Below are 15791 nucleotides of genomic sequence, written 5' to 3' on the forward strand. Positions count from 1 at the left end.
AACGGACATGCGGTATACTGTCCGGACCACGCGCCACACCACAGACAAAAACTACGGTGGTTTAAGAGGCCTCATAGAAAACTATGGGACCGTAAATGGTCCGCAATTTTAAACCCGCAATTGCGGACCATTTGTGGTGTAAAACTACGGTCGTGTAAGACCAGCCTAAGAAAGACAATTCTTCCCATTTAGAATTTTTCTCCATGCTGCCATTCTGTAGATATCCTGGTTTTTCTCTGTATGCTAATGAGTCTCCAGACAGCGGGCGTTCTCCCATGCTCAAACAGCACTGGGGGCGTCCCCTGTGCTGCTTGAAAACTTTCCAGCACCGCCTCCATCTTCTACAGCCTTGCCTCTCCAATGCATCCTCTGTGTGGACTTCTGGCGATCCTGTATTTGGGATGTAAATCCGTCGCATACGCACACAGCTTTGCCAACAAGCTTCGGACAGAGCTGACTACGCATGTCTGTTTGGCCATTTTACTGTGGCCACTTACAAGAACAGTACGCTCGGCCATATTTGCCAGCAGGCCACTGCTTACTGTGCTTAGTGGTAAGTGCTTAGCTGTACGTTCCAGCTTCTTCGTAGGCCTCTCAATCTCCCACCCATTGGCCAGGTTTCTTATGTCATTCGGTTCCAAAGATCACGATTCTGTGAATAATGGGCAACAAGTTCTCATGCAGTCCAAATGGCCCAAAAACAAGATAAAATCAGGAGATTTAGTTGTGCGGAGTGTGAACTCTCACAATGTGTGCCTATTTACATTGAAATTACATTTTGTTTTTAACATAATTTTTAATCATGTTTGGCTTACCAATAAATTGAAATGTATTAAATTAATATGATTTTTCTAATTTAATTTATTTCAAAATAGAATGGGTTACTCTCTAGTGGTGTTGTCCTATTCCAAAATACTGTCTGTACCAATTCTTAATCATGGCTCATTTTTACTTAGAAATGTGTATTGTAGAAATGTACAAGAAAATAAGCCTAATTTAAGGTCAGAAGAGAAAATGATGTCGTCCTTGACTAATGCATGGCATATTTTGTAAGTAGTGCAGTGTGATAACTACAGCAAGGTCAGCATTGTCGTAACCGTCTACAAATATTTTGGTGGGGATAAGATTACAGAAATTATGTCCTTCACATGCAGAAAAATAGATAAGAACAATCAAAATGATTTCATACAAAAGAAGACAAGTTTCTAGAAACATGTTAGACTGAAGGACCTGAGCAGACATATAGAGAATGCAATTTTTGGAATAGATATATAGTTGAGACATGGTAGTAAGACATGTGGTATATACTGTACTTCTAGGAGCTATAAGGAGGGCAGTAGTAGCAGTTGTCACGGGGCTCTAGACCCTGAAGGAACCCCAAAGTTGCTGCGTAATATATACCAGTTTTCTAAATGCCCAACGTTGTTAGGGGTCCCATTAAAGATTTTGCATTGAGGCCCAGGAGCTTCAAATTACGTGTCAGTATATTGCAGTATACTGATTAAAATGGTTATCTGATCTTTGAGATTGATGGCTAGCCAGATCAACATTACTGAAACAAAGCATGAAAGCAGTGTTACTCACTTGCCGTACAAACTGTAGTGGTGAGTGTAGGCAGTGGCGTAACTAGGAATGGCGGGGCCCCATGGCGAACTTTTGACATGGGCCCCCCCCCAACTGACACCGACATCGAAGACCTCGACCGGCCCCCTCCTCCGTACCCTATTATGTCCCTTAGTGGCCCCTGCACACAGTATTATGCTCCATAGTGGCCCCTGCACACAGTATTATGTCCCTTAGTGGCCCCTGCACACTGTATTATCCCCCACAGTGGCCCCTGAACACACTATTATGTCCCTTACTGGCCCCTGCACATAGTATTATGCCCCTTACTGGCCCCTGCACACAGTATTATCCCCCATAGTGTCCCCTGCACACAGTATTATGTCCCTTACTGGCTCCTGCACACAGTATAATGTCCCTTACTGGCCCCTGCACACTGTATTATCCCCCATAGTGGCCCCTGCACACAGTATTATAGCCCATAGTGGCCCCTGCACACAGTATTATTAGTGAACACCCATAAACAATTATATTACTCTGGGGTCTTTTCATAAAAAATTACTGTTTCTTACCTGTCCCCAGCTCCTACGCTGTCTTCTCTGCTGTCTTCTGAAATGACGTCAGACGTCACATGACCCGGGACGCAGGCCGGGTTCACGTGACGTCAGAGACGTCAGAAAGGATGTCTGGATGGAGGCCTGGCAGGATCAAGGCCAGGTAAGTAATAGTGTTTTTTATGTTTATTACCTCTCCCGGTCCGCCGATCATTATACTCGGGGGTCTGCAAAGACCCCCGAGTATAATGATAGTATTTGTGGGGCCCGCGGTTTCACTTAACAATCCCGGCTCAGCCAGCATCGCCAAGTGAATAGGGCCCGTAACGGCCAATTAAAAAAAAACAAAAAAAAAAACGCAGTGGTAGTGGCTGTCACCAGGCCCCCTAATGGCCCGGGTCCTGTGGCAGCCGCCTCCGCTGCCTCTACGGTAGTTACGCCCCTGAGTGTAGGTATCACTGCTCCATAGACTTTAAGAATAATTAAAAGTATGGAATGCTCTCATCTTAAAGGGAGTCTGTCAAGCAAGAAAAACAGTATCAGACTAATGACAATACCTTGTAAGGCAGCTTCTATACTTTCCAAAGATATCTTTCTTATTCTGCATTCCATCTCTATATGCATGAAAATCTGTGTTTTTTTCTAATGGAAATTAGCTGAAAAGGCCATTGGGGCATTTCTTCTCCAGCTGGGGCTACACTTTCTCTCTAGATAACCACCCCTAACTGCAGACAAAGTGTGACAAAACGGCAGATATCAGAAGTGGGTGGTGGAGCTGGGTGACAGTTAGGACCAGTTATCTAGAGTAGAGAATGAATCTCCCAGCAGGAGAAAGAATGCCTCTAAAGCCCTTTTCAGCTAATTTTAATAAAAAATCAGCTAACTTGCATAAGAATAAAACTCTGATTCTTATGAAAAGTTGCAATGCAAAATAAGATAGGTATCTTTGGAAAGTGTAGAAACAGCTCTACAACGGAAGAGGCACTTACATGTGTTTTTTTAAATCATTCATTATGTATAGGGTTGAGCGATTGGGTTCAGAAATGTTTGCATACCGATCGGCGATCTAGCAAATGTCACAATCGCTATCACAATTCCGATCCCGATCTTTTCCGGCAGGATCGAGGTCGGAGGTTATTTCCCACAATGCTTGGCTACAGATGAGCGAGTACTATTCGAAATTCCCGTTTCAAATAGCATGCACCCATAGGAATGAATGGAAGCGGCCGGCATGCAGACTTTGACGATGTCCAGTTGCTTAACCCCCTACATGCCAGCTGTATCCATTCATTCCTATGAGAGCATACTACTCTTCTGTTTCCTCTTTGCTGTGCCATATACTCGGCTCTGCTACATCTCAGATGTAGCAGAGCTGAGTATATGGTAAAACAGGGACAAAGCAGAAGAGTGGCAGGCTGCGATAAATCACTCTATGCTGCGCTGCTGTGAGGACGATGAGGCACTCACCATATAATAAGCTACAGCTGAAGTTCGTGAGTAGATAGATACTACTGTAAATTGACTTGTCTATCTGCTCTTCTGCTTCGTCCCTGCTTTACCATATACTCAGTTCTGCTACATCTGAGATGTAGCAGAGCTGAGTATACAGTAAAGCAGGGATGAAGCAGAAGAGTAGATAGACAAGTCAATGTACAGTTATGGAGATGTAGCAGAGTCCAGTATATGGCACAGCAGGGAGAAAACAGAAGAGTAGATATTATCTAGCTACTTGTGAACTTCGCTCAACTTACCTGCACAGATCCGCTGCCAATGCCACTCTCCGTTCTTCTCGCTCCTCTTCTTTCTCCTTCACATGCCTTCACAGCACCCTGCACGCCCACGCCTCCCTAGACTAGTGTTAGAGATGCTGGAAGAAGGCGGGCTTGTGGTTTAGAAGAGTGTGGGTGGGTACTCTCCTAAGCCACAATAAGCCCCGCCTACTCCCATCATCTCTAACACTAGCCTAGGGAGGTGGGGACGCACGGCGCTCTGAAGGCATGTCAATGAGAGAGGACCATTCCGAGAAGTACAGGGAGCAGCAGCGGCAGCGGATTTCTGCAGGTAAGCGGACACCAGTGGGGCTAAGTAGCCAGGGGATTTTTTTTAATCACTACACAGCATGGAGTCCAATTTTTGGACTCCATGCTGTGTAGTGAATAGAATAGTTTTTAAAATCCGATCTTTGATTATTAAAAAAAAATCCCATTGACTTGCATTAGGATCAGAATTGGGATCAGGATCAGGTTCGAATGGAAAATGATTGGAAATCGGATTTTAAAAACGATCCTGAAATTTCAAGATTGGCTCAACCCCAATTATGTACCTTTAGTTATTCCTTTCTATCTGAATCCTTCTCTTCTGATAGGTCATGTGACTTTCACTCAAAACAGATGAAGTGTAAAAAATGAAGCCATAAATCCCCGATTTCCTGTATATTAGTCTGTGCCACACAGGATTTCCACATGGGGAAACTTCTATCTCTAACTCCTGATGAGCAGAGATTCCCGTCACAATCCAATAAACCTGGAAATGTGACAAATACTGTACATACTAGAAGGAACTGTGAAAAGTAAATCATGTAATCACATTAATATGACAATATGGCAATATGGTTGTTACTGTATCTCTGCATAATGTAGAAAGTGTAGAACCTAAAGCCGAGGCAAATGAAAGAATGTAAATGGAATACACCAGAAGTAATAAAGTACATCTTGGGCTATCCTGTCAGGGTAACATCATTGCTCACCAGGCCGAGCATGGAGAATATCATAGGCTTGTAAGACCACATATATCAAATGTGAAATGATAAAGTCTGGCTAAATCTCAGTATTATTGATAATCTCATAATATTACCAGATGGAAGGAAAAAAAACACAGTGTACATATAACTCCATGACATTATAAATAAATGATATATGAGATAATGTGATACACATACAATGAGTAATAATAAAGTAAATCAAGTCTGTGATTGAGAACCTCCAGGAATTCTGTGTGCAAATAAGAAATTCAGAAGGCCTCCTTAGGCTCCATTCACATGGAGTAACGCCAGGCGTTTTTTGTGTGTATTTTGTGTGTATTTTTACAGCCGTAAAAAGCAGTCTCCATTGAGTTCTATAGTAAAATGCTGGTGTTTTTTTACGTCCGTAATTTTACGTCCGTAAAATTATGGACGTAAAAATACAGGCGTATTTTACTATAGAACTCAATGGAGACTGCTTTTTACGGCTGTAAAAATACACACAAAATACACACAAAAAACGCCTGGCGTTACTCCATGTGAATGGAGCCTTAGATAGTAATTTTCCCCATCTCCAACTCCAATCCGGTGAGACATCCCCACAGCACTTGTTTGAAAGGACTGGCATGATAGGGCAAATTTGCTTACATGACACCTAATCTCTACACATCTATAGAAACCCATTGAAGCCCAGTCATCCTCAGCTTTTTATTAAACAAAATCATACTGAGAGAAAGCATGGATCCTATTAACACTCCAAACTATCCTCCTATCTCTCGTCTAACCTGCTCTTTGACAGACTTCAGTCATGCTTCAGACCCCGTCATTTCACAGCAACTGCCCTAACCAAAGTCACTAATGACCTTCTAACCGCCAAAGCCAAGCGTCACTACTCTGTCCTCCTCCTCCTTCACCTCTCCTCTGCTTTTGACACAGTCGACCATTCCCTCTTGTTAGAAATTCTCTCATCCCTTGGTATCTCAGACATGGCCCTTTCCTGGATTTTCTCATACCTCACCAACCACACATTCAGCGTCTCCCACTTGCATACCACCTCCTTGCCACATCTCTCTTTCTGTAGGTGTCACCCTAGGCTCTGTCCTAGGATCCCCCCTATTCTCCATCTACACCCCGGCCTAGGCCAACTCATAGAATCTCATGGTTTTCATTACCTTTGCTATGCCAATGACACTCAAATATACATCTCTGGAACAGAAATTACTTCTCTGTTGTTCAGAGTTCCAAAGTGTCTAGTAGCCATAGCCTCCTTTCACTCCTCCTGCTTTCTCAAACTCAACATGGAGAAAACCGAGTTCATCATCTTCGCCCCACTTCGTACATCCCCTCTACCTGACCCATCTATCAAAGTTAATGTAACCACGCTTACCTCTGTCCCACGGGTCTGTTGCCTTGAGATAACCCTGGACTCTGACCTATCCTTCAAGTCGCATGATCAAACCCTCAACACCTCCTGCCACCTCCAACTCAAGAACATCCATTAAATCTGCTCCTTCTTCACCCCAGAAACTACAACCATACTAGTCCATGACCTCATAATCTCCTGCTTAGATTACTGTAACATCCTTCTCCATGGATTCCCCCTCCAGTTCACCTTAAACTGAGCTTCTCGCTTAATGCACCTCTCCCCCTGTTCTTCATCGCCCCTCTGCCAATCTCTTCACTAGCTACTAGAGATGAGCGAACACTAAAATGTCCGGGGTTCAAAATCCGATTCGAACAGCCGCACACTGTTCGACTGTTCGAACGGATTATGAACCCCATTATAGTCTATGGGGGGAAATGCTTGTTTCAGGGGTACGCAAAATTCGATAAAATTATACTTACCAAGTCCACGAGTGACGGTCGGGCTGGATTCTTCTCCCTGCGCAGCGTCCCCGCATCTTCTTCCGGCTGGAATTCACTCTGCCTAGGCATCAGAGCCTAGGCAGAGCCGACTGCGCATGCCCGGCCCGACGCCTGAGCAGAGCCGACTGCGAATGCGCGGGCATGCCCGTGCATGCGCAGTCGGCTCTGCCTAGGCCGGATGCCTAGGCAGAGTGAATTCCACCCGGAAGAAGAGAAAGGTAAGAGAAGAACCAGCATTGATTGGCAGAATGTATAGCATTCTGCCAATCAACACTGGTTCTGCATCGAACCTTAAAGGGATTCTACCATTAAACTACTTTTTTTTTCTAATTACCACGTTGGAATAGCCTTAAGAAAGGCTATTCGTCTCCTACCTTTAGATGTGGTCTCCACCGCGCCGTTTTTAACCGGTATGCAAATGAGCTCTCCGCAGCAATGAGGGCGGGCCCCAGCACTGAAAGGCCGATGAGCGCATCCCCATTGCTGCCCGAGAGCTCTTTCCTGCGCCGCCTCCTTGTTCTGCAGCAACTCCGCCTTTTCTGGCTTCTCTTGCTCTTGTAGTTCTATACAGGAGCATAGAGAGGCCACCCCAAAATGGCCGTCGGCCAGCTCCTGTATTGAACTTTAAGAGCGGCTACCAAAAAATGGCCACCAGCCGTTAAAACCGGTATTTCTACGGAACGGCGCGGCAGAGACCACGTCTAAAGCCTTTCTTAAGGCTATTCCGACGTGGTAATTAGAAAAAAAGGTAGTTTAATGGTAGAATCCCTTTAAACTTCGAAAAGCTAGTAGTGTTCAATTGAGTACGAGTATTTCGAATACTGTAGTATTCGATCGAACACCTACTCGATCGAACACTATTCGCTCATCTCCAGTGGCGTAACTACCACCATAGCAGCGGTAGCAGCTGCCACAGGGCCCGGGACATCAGGGGCCCGGTGACAGCTGCTACCGCTGCTATCATTATTCTCGGAGGTCTTTTCGGACCCCCAAGTACAATGATCGGGGCCCCCTGTTGGTGGAATACTTTCCACCAACAGGGGGCACCGAAGCTGCAGCAACGGCTGAGACACAGGAGCTGCAGCTCTGGCTCCTCTCAGCGCTTCAGGACGCTCCCCCTCTCTCCCCCCTCCCTTTCTCTGCCTGTCCTCTGCCCACCAATGAGAGGAGGAGGCGGGGCTTATCCCTGCCGAGCTCCTGCCGTCCTGCACTGGAGGAAGAAAGGAAGAAGGAAAATGAAACTAAAGCTACACAGGTACGTACTGGGGTTACTTATTAATGTCAGGCATATGGGGTGATTACTTGTGTTTTAGTAACTCCATGTGCCTCATATTAATAGCAGTTAACCCCATCATCTCCCTCACATTAACCCCTGTGTGCCTCACCATAAGAGTTACTGATATGTGAGACATATGGGGGTAATAATAATGAAGATACTTTATTATTACCTCCATGTCTCTCACATATCAGTAACTCTTATGGTGAGCACACAGGGGTTAATGTGAGGGAGATGATGGGGTTACTGCTATTAATATGAGGCACATGGAGTTACTAAATTGTAATGCACATGACCAGATTTTTTATCCACAATTTGTCCTGGTATAGCGGTCAGCGGGTGACGTGACAGTATTTAGTCCTGTAGGGGCCACTATTGGGTATAATACTGTGTGCAGGGGCCACTATGGAACATAATAGAGCGCACAGGAATGCGTAGGAGGGACTCGGTCGAGATCTTCAGTGTCGGGGGGGCCCCATGTCAAATGTTCGCCACGGGGCCCCGCCATTCCTAGTTCGACTGTTCGAACGGATTACGAACCCCATTATAGTCTATGGGGGGAAATGCTTGTTTCAGGGGTACGCAAAATTCGATAAAATTATACTTACCAAGTCCACGAGTGACGGTCGGGCTGGATTCTTCTCCCTGCGCAGCGTCCCCGCATCTTCTTCCGGCTGGAATTCACTCTGCCTAGGCCCCGATGCCTAGGCAGAGTGAATTCCACCTGGAAGAAGACGCAGGGACGCAGCGCGGAGATAACTTCGGAAGGTAAGAGAAGAACCAGTGTTGATTGGCAGAATGTATAGCATTCTGCCAATGAACGCTGGTTCTGCATCGAACCTTAAACTTCGAACAGCTAGTAGTGTTCGATCGAGTACAAGTATTTCGAATACCGTAGTATTCGATCGAACACCTACTCGATCGAACACTACTCGCTCATCTCTACTAGCTACCCATTGCCTAATGAATATAGTTCAGGTTACTAACGCTAACATACAGAGCCATCCACAACCTGTCCCCTTCATATAGCTCTGACCTAATCTACCGCTACAATTTTATTCCAAACTTTACAACATCTCCCTAAGGCATTTGATTGCGTGAGCTGGGATTTTATCTCTGTGATCTTCTCCCTCTATGCCCAGCCCCATGCAAGACTTAAAGTCAATGGAACATTGTCGCCATTCTTCAACATCCCTAATGGGACGAGATAGGGGTGTCCCCTCTCACCTTCATTGTTTATCTTAACAATAGAGACTCTCCTGCAGGCAGTTCGCATACACCCTGACAAAGAGGGAGTCCCCATAGGTGCATCTTCCTTGCACTCTGTCACCTTCTCTGACTACGTTTTGTTTTTGCTTTTGAATCCTGAAAGAGGACTACCTGCTCTAACGAATCATATTCATAACTATGGCAAGATGTCCAACTTCAAACCAAATCTCTCCAAATCAGAAATCCTAGTTATTTCACTACCCTCAGCTTTCTGAGAAATCGTTGAAAAAGGACTCCCCTTTTGTATGGAAGTCAGACCACATCTCCTACCTAGGCGTTAAACTGACAAGTGATTTACAGAAGCTATTCTCGGCTAACTTCCCCCCTCTACTCAAGGAAGTGAAAACTTTGATACACTACTATGACATACCCTATGTCTCATGGTTTGGGAGAAAGAATATCCTCCAAACCTATGTTCTACCTAAGCTACTGTATACAATTAGAATGCTGCCTATCCCCCTTCATCGCTCCTTCCTTGCCTCTCTAAGAACTCTCTTCATCAAGTTTCTTTGGAAAAATAAAGCAACATGACTACCCTTTAGGTTGTTTACTCTGAGTAAAGCCAGGGGCGGAATTTCCTTACCTGATGTGATGACCTACTACAAGGCAAATCTCCTGACCAGATGGATTACCTTGAGTGTGCCTCCTCAGGACTCAATGGTAAGAGAGATGACAGCTTTACAGCATGGTGAATTACTAGACAAGCACCTTTGGAACCCCAAACCTCACCACACTAAGAGATCCCCATTTTGATCCCCTTCTGAAAGGATCATGCCAAATCTGGCGTGAATTAAGTACCCGACTCATGCCGCATTATGAAAAATATTTCCCTGCCCATCTTTTACCACATCTCCTCCAGAAGCCCACCAGCAGATATGACGATTTGTGGAGATTACTAAAAGATAAGAGATTGACAGATCTCCTGGTCAATGGGGAACCTCAAGATAAAGACGCTCTGCAGACACTAATTGGCAACAAACAACTCTCTTTCTTGCATTATCAATATTTCAGATACAGTATCACCTCCTTACCTCGCCCAGTTACAACTGACGAACCAATGTCCAAGTTTGAGAGGATGGTTGTCTTTAAATCTCCAAGAAACAGAAGATTAGCTAACTGTAAAGCAGCTTTGCTAGATACCATTCCAGATTCCAAGCCGGGATATCTTTCAGCATGGGAAGCTGAGCTCGATACAACCTTCACTCAACCTTCACATCCCTCTTACAATCCTCACATGGCTTCTCAAACTGTGTGCGGCTTCAGGAATCACATTTTAAACTCCTAGTGAGATGGCACCGTACTCTAGATTGGCTACACGCTCACAAACTGGCGTCACACGACTTGTGCTGGAGATGCCGAACGGAGAGAGGTAGCCCTTATCACATATGGTGGATCTGTGCGAAGATTAAGGCTTTCTGGTCCCAAATAAAGCAAGAGATTCAACATATCACCTCGTCCACTCTAATCTACCCACCTGCTGCAGTCCTTCTCTCATGCCCTGCATCTTACTATTCACCCAACAAAGCCAACCTCACAACGCACTTATTTGAGGCAGCAAAGTCCCTCATACCCAAATATTGGCTCCAATCCACCATCCCTTTGACTGCTGAATGGAGAGAAAAAGTAATGCAAATTTTTACATTCAAAGAGATGCTTAGCTGGTCCACCGGCTCACACAACCGATTCTTGAAGACGTGGTCACCGTGGTCTAAATTCAACCAAATTATTATCTCAGCAGACACCCAGTAGACATCTTCAAAGGTTGTTCTTTACCAAAGACCCACACTCCCGAGACTATTTCAGACTGACAGACCCCTCTTTCACCTTTCACCAGACCTTTATATCCCCTGCCCTCCCCGTCACCCAATTTTTTTAATTTTTATGACTTTTTCTCCCATTTCCTTTCCTTATGGACAAGAATCCCTGTACTTTACTTTACATACATGGTACTTATTCAGTCTTTTTCAGATAATTTGAGGGTTTGACCCTCTTTGTATTGTTTGATTTTATATGCTCAAAATGTTCACACCACTGCTACCTTCTTTTTATGTTTTATTTTCTGTAAAAAAAATTTTTTTTAAATGTTAATAAAATGAGATTTGAAAAAAAAAAAAAAATGCTTAAAGAAGGCCCTGAAAACTCATCTATTCAGCTACCATCTGAACAGTCTCTACCCTTCTGTCTCTAACTCTCTTCCCTCATATGGGCAGGCAGGGCCCTCTATAACCACAGTGCCAGTTGGTCATTGTTAGTATTATACAGTCCTATGAAAAAGTTTGGGCACCCCTATTAATCTTAATCATTTTTAGTTCTAAATATTTTGGTGTTTGCAGCAGCCATTTCAGTTTGATATATCTAATAACTGATGGACACAGTAATATTTCAGGATTGAAATGAGGTTTATTGTACTAACAGAAAATGCGCAATATGCATTAAACCAAAATTTGACTGGTGCAAAAATATGGGCACCTCAACAGAAAAGTGACATTAATATTTAGTATATCCTCCTTTTGCAAAGATAACAGCCTCTAGTCGCTTCCTGTAGCTTTTAATCAGTTCCTGGATCCTGGATGAAGGTATTTTGGACCATTTCTTTCTACAAAACAATTCAAGTTCAGTTAAGTTTGATGGTCGCCGAACATGGACAGCCCGCTCTCAAATGATCTGAAAACAAAGATTGTTCAACATAGTTGTTCAGGGGAAGGATACAAAACGTTGTCTCAGAGATTTAACCTGTCAGTTTCCACTGTGAGGAACATAGTAAGGAAATGGAAGACCACAGGGACAGTTCTTGTTAAGCCCAGAAGTGGCAGGCCAAGAAAAATATCAGAAAGGCAGAGAAGAAGAATGGTGAGAACAGTCAAGGACAATCCACAGACCACCTCCAAAGAGCTGCAGCATCATCTTGCTGCAGATGGTGTCACTGTGCATCGGTCAACTATACAGCGCACTTTGCACAAATAGAAGCTGTATGGGAGAGTGATGAGAAAGAAGCCGTTTCTGCACATACGCCACAAATAGAGTTGCCTGAGGTATGAAAAAGCACATTTGGACAAGGCAGCTTCATTTTGGAAACAAAAATTGAGTTGTTTGGTTATAAAAAAAGGCGTTATGCATGGCGTCCAAAAAGAAACAGCATTCCAAGAAAAACACATGCTACCCACTGTAAAATTTGGTGGAGCTTCCATCATGCTTTGGGGCTGTGTGGCCAATGCCGGCATCGGGAATCTTGTTAAAGTTGAGAGTCGCATGGATTCCACTCAGTATCAGCAGATTCTTGAGAATAATGTTCAAGAATCAGTGACGAAGTTGAAGTTACGCCGGGGATGGATATTTCAGCAAGACAATGATCCAAAACACCGCTCCAAATCCTCAGGCATTCATGCAGAGGAACAATTACAATGTTCTGGAATGGCCATCCCAGTCCCCAGACCTGAATATCATTGAACATCTGTGGGATGATTTGAAGCGGGCTGTCCATGCTCGGCGACCATCTAACTTAACTGAACTTGAATTGTTTGTCCAAAATACCTTTATCCAGGATCCAGGAACTGATTAAAAGCTACAGGAAGCGACTAGAGGCTGTTATCTTTGCAAAAGGAGGATCTACTAAATATTAATGTCACTTTTCTGTTGAGGTGCCCATACTTTTGCACCGGTCAAATTTTGGTTTAATGCATATTGCACATTTTCTGTTAGTACAATAAACCTCATTTCAATCCTGAAATATTACTGTGTCCATCAGTTATTAGATATATCAAACTGAAATGGCTGTTGCAAATACCAAAATATTTAGAACTAAAAATGATTAAGATTAATAGGGGTGCCCAAACTTTTTCATAGGACTGTAAATATATATTTTTTTTAAATGTAGATTGTGAGCCCCATATAGGGATCACAATGTACATTTTTTTTCCCCTATCAGTATGTCTTTTTTTGTAGAATGGGAGGAAATCCATGCAAATATGGGGAGAACATACAAACTCCTTGCAAATGTTGTTCCTGGTGGGATTCAAACCCAGGACTTCAGCGCTGCAAGGATACAGTGCTAACCACTGAGCCACCATGTTGCCCCCCTTAAGAATGATTTTAACTTGCCATAGGGTGATCGATGCTAAAGTTGAGATATAGTTAGGCTTCAACTAAGGTACCACTGATCCAACTATAGTTCTACTGTATGTTGAGCAAATACTCAATGGATAAAGTCATAAGAACTTCATGAAAAGGCTTAGTACACACAATAAACATATTTTTGCAGATCCTTTAAAGAAATGTAAACCTATTTTTTTATATAGAGTAGTTTGCCCTTTCCCTTTAAGTGACAGAAATTCCCTGGGCCAAGGAGGCCTCTTTCTGCTGTCTGATTTTATAATGTTGATATTTTCAGAGGCTTCACTCTTTATTCTTGCCTAATGACCCACTTGCATTCTCTGCTTGATTGGGAATTATTGCTGCAGAATCATTACCTTACAATACACAGATTTTCCAAAGATGACATTACAGAATGTTAGTTATTTCCTTGAGGCTATAGAAACAACAGATCAGCACTAAGACACCTGGCACAGCTGGTATCCCATAAAAGGGTGATAATACTAATAAGATAAGACCAGTCCTACTTTGGAACAGCATTTTTAGCTGTTGAGCTACATCTGAAGTACAAATAAATGCAATGAGTTGTATACAACCTTGTGGTTGCAGCTGACACTCAATAGTTAAATCAGTCAGTAGTGCTACAAAGCCACAGTGTAGCCCTGGCCTAAATTGTACTTTTCGGAAACCTTGATAGAGAACATCCCACAACATAAGGAGAGCGAAAAGATCTTAGGTCTTGCTACATTAAACTTTATGCGTATACATCTATCTGCACTGTAAGTAGGCACTATAATGTATACACTATATATACAGTACAGACACAGAATATATATATATATATATATATATATATATATATATCTCACTCCCTCATCACTAAATTTACTCTCCATATAAAATAATATGTCCCTCTGTCCACCATATTTAGAGTCCCCATAACCACCATAGGGAACAGCTTTTTTTTTTCTCTTTATTTCTTTTAGTTAGACTTTGTTTATATTGTACCAATTATCTTACTGCAATTGTTTAATTGTATAAACAACATTGAACAGTTGAACAGTCAGTTCTTGACGTTAATTAGTTGAAAACAGGGGCAAGAACAAGGATCTGAGCAACGTTGACAAGAACCAAGTTGTATTGGCTAAGTGGTTATGTCAGAGTATCTTGTAGTAGGATGTTCATGTTATTCAGTCATTAGTATGTACCAAAAATAGTCCAAGGAAGGACAGTTGGTGAACTAGTGACAAAGCCATGATACCCAAGGTTCATTATATGTGTTTGGAGAGCACAACTTGTCCATTTTGTAGCTTGACCTGTCCAAGTCCTCCCCTGCTGGAACAGTGAGCAGCCAGAGATTTCCCAGCCATACCACAATCACTGGACTCCTCAGTCCTCAGTGCCCTGAGATGGAATGGTATTGGTCAGTGTAAATATACAGGGTAAAAAAATGAAAGACTAGTCTTTCATTGTAGAGTATTTCATTGTGTAGTTTTCTATTTGCAGGATAGCAAATCTGTAAAATAAAAGTTTACCTAGTACATTACCTAGTACATTGCTAGACTGAGTAATTCATTGGTTAAAGACTTGCTTAGTAAGGCTTGTTAAGTAAGTGATTTTAGGTCTCTCCAACCTCAATATGGTATTTCTAACAACGACTAAAAATCTTCTTTGGGGTCAGTGAATTTAATAAATTTAATTTTTTTTGAATCTTCAGAGTCAACCGGTTTAGTTTTCTTGGCTAAAATATATAGATTAGATTAAAAATTACAGAATTGTAAATTAATAACTATTGTCTGCTGATGAGTGGGAAAAAAGAATTTGAGTTGGCTTTAACATCAGTGGAAATTCAGGTAAGGATTCAGAAGAGCAATAAACTGACCAGAGTAAACAGTTCTGAACATTGGAGACAAATATATTTCAGTTTTTGTTTGAAACATATGTACTGGACTATAAAAGGGAATACGCAAAGTGTTGGACAGCTAGTATATCCTTAATCCACTGTTTTGGGAATGTTATAAAGTTTAGCAGTTTATTAAACAACTAAAGAATATAATCTTTATGGATAGAAAATAGAAATTTACAATTGATAAATGGTGCTTTTTGTTCCATTATCTGGACACTAAAATTCCCAGGCACGAGATATTAATTCGCTTGGCTATTTTGGTGGCAAAGAAAGTGATTTTTAAAAAATTGGATTAAGGCATAGTTTCCATCTGGCAGGAAAGTGATTTAGCTATTAGCAAAGGTTATGGGATTGGAACTGATGGAAAATAGCAATAAAATAGCTTTAAACAACAGCATTTTTTTTTTTATTTGATATCTAGGACACACACACACACACACACACACGTCTCTACTAGAGATGAGCGAATACCGTTCGATTGAGTATGTATTCGATCGAATATTAGTGTAGTCGACATATTCGATTCCG

The sequence above is a fragment of the Leptodactylus fuscus genome, chromosome 3, assembly GCF_031893055.1.
Source record: "Leptodactylus fuscus isolate aLepFus1 chromosome 3, aLepFus1.hap2, whole genome shotgun sequence".
Classification (NCBI taxonomy): domain Eukaryota; kingdom Metazoa; phylum Chordata; class Amphibia; order Anura; family Leptodactylidae; genus Leptodactylus; species Leptodactylus fuscus.